We start from the raw sequence: 2,403 nt of genomic DNA on the forward strand, positions 1-2,403 counted from the left end.
ACAGGCAAACATGAGCAGCTGCCTACAAGCAAGATCTGGCAGTTGCATTAGGGGCTTCTGAACTGTTGGCAAAAATCACATTATCCTCACCTAGGCGAGAAGTCCACTGAAACCCGCATTCATTCAGCCTTCTGGAAAATCCTCTGGAGCAACCTGCCATCTCCAGTAGGAATAAAAACAGCAGAGATGCTGTAAAATCAGGAGGCGCCTCGGAGTGGAGGCAAAGCTCCTCTGTTCCCACCTGAACTCTCCTCTCAGCACAGGCTCTACAAACATTATAACAAATACGCAACGACCGCACTCCCGGCCATGTGCTGGCAGAGGCTCTAATCTGCTGTCAGGTTCCTGCAGGTTGAGCTGGCACGTCTTGCTTTCAGCCACGATGGCACTGCTTCGGTGGGCTCCTTGGCCCCAAATCACCTGTATCTGACCAAATCCAAAACTTCAGGGACTATTCCCTGCCTCTCCCCTCTCAGTTCTGGGAGAGTAGCCTCCATAATTCCTTACAGATCAATGAAGGAGAGCTGGTAGCACCCTCCAGCATAATCACCCTTCCCACCTTGGCTCTGGCCATTTTGCTACCACCCTGCAGGACTTCTGCCCCAACAGAAGGATAGAAATAAGACCCACGGAGGAAGCGGCACAGATCTGCAGCAGGGGAAGGACGTGGGGCAGCCCTTGACTGGGAGGGAAAGGGGAATGCCAAGGGCGCAGGGGAGCAGGTGGGGAGCACTGGTTGGGACACAGAAGGAAAGGCAGGTCCCACGGAGGATGGGTACGTGGGCGAAGTGCAGGCTGGGGGCACAGTTCTTGGGCAAGGGGCTGCATGCGATCGCTGCTACCCGCACGGAGGAAAGGTGGGAAGGAAAGCGGGTCCCTGCAGGGACGGAGGAGCAGAGAAAGACGGCAAGACCTCAGAAAAATGCCAAAAAGCATGGGCTCGGAAGGGGCTCGCCATGGCGTTGATGTGGGGGTGGCAGACAGTGTTCATCTTGAAGAGCTGCCCCGCTCTGACCTCTCCTCTCCCTTCCTTCCCTCAACCATGGCACTGGGCGCAACCGGGACAAGGCGAAGGCCTCCCGCACCGCGTTGGGGTCCCATCCGTGCCACCACGGTGCTCCTCGGCCAGGCACTGCCCTGGCCCTGCGTGGCCCCCATGCCCCATCAGATGTCCTCCAGCACTCGCTGCTCCTATCTATAGCGTTGGCATGTCATAGCGAGGGGCGTTTCACAGAGATCGGGCACGAAAGGATGGTTTCTGTTTCCAAAAAAGAAAAAGGAACAAGAAACAAACGCATTATCTATTCGATTCCTGTGCAGTTACTGCTGTAACAGTCAGCAGCTTTGAGGACTTTTTTTTTGTGATTTGATACATAAACCACATTTCCTATGTAGCACTGCCACTATTTTTTTATCAGCTTTTTGACGTTGAGCTTGGTAACGTGGGTTTTTTTTGCCTTTTCCACCAGAATGAATTCAAAGGCGGCAAATGCGGCAAGAACTGAATACCACTCGACTTTTCCAAGCAGCTAGTTTTCATTAGAAATAAAGGAAAATAAATACAGATCACATTTTCTGTCCTGCAGTTAAAAGCTTGCCACAGCTGAAAGCTTTGCTTTCTTCTTCCCCTGCAGCCTCACTCAGCTAGCACTCCAGCTCTGTTCACGATCTGAAATGTGCAAACACACTGTTTCTTGGCTTTCCACCAGTATATATAAATATATGTAATTTTTTCCTTCGGAGAACCTGGAGGCTAAAGCAAGAGGGCAAAGGAGTACGTGACTAAAACATCCAAACTTCCTCTTTCATAAGCCATCACATGATGAAGTGCAATTACAATTCCTGCCTTGTCCCTGCCAATTGCAGGCGCATTGCCTCACCCGAGAAACCCGGCTTCTCCCCCCCCGTGTGTGTGTGTGAGTGTGTGGAGGCAGCAATCGCTGCAGCCGGCTTGGCGAGGCTCCAGCTCCGGGCTGGAGAAAGAGGGCAGTGGGTGGAAGACAAAAACAAAGATCTGTTTACTTAGCATGCATGGATAAAGCGTCTTCCCAGCCGGGGAGGGGAGGAGGGAAGAGAAACAGCTTTAAAGGACTTTGATGCAATGTGAAAGGAGGGCTGCTCGGGAAAAGCGAGCCCACGTTAACCCTTGGCTCTCCGGGGACACGTCGGGGCCGCCCCCCGGCCGGGCTCTCCTCTTCCCCTTCCCCCTCCCCCCCCCCCCCGAACCGGGAGGGCTCCGGGGACAGCAGCCGCGGCCGCCGCCCCGACGTGCGGGTCTGGGTCGGGGGCCGGGGCGGGTGTTTGTTTTGCTCGTTAACAACCCGGCGCCTCCAGGACGCCCGGCCGGGCGTGCAGTTGCAAAGTCACCCCAGCTGGCAGGGGGGGCCGGCGCTGGGAACCAGC

Source organism: Haliaeetus leucocephalus, unplaced genomic scaffold (genome assembly GCF_000737465.1).
Source record: "Haliaeetus leucocephalus isolate CR32 unplaced genomic scaffold, Haliaeetus_leucocephalus-4.0 Scaffold162, whole genome shotgun sequence".
Classification (NCBI taxonomy): Eukaryota; Metazoa; Chordata; class Aves; order Accipitriformes; family Accipitridae; genus Haliaeetus; species Haliaeetus leucocephalus.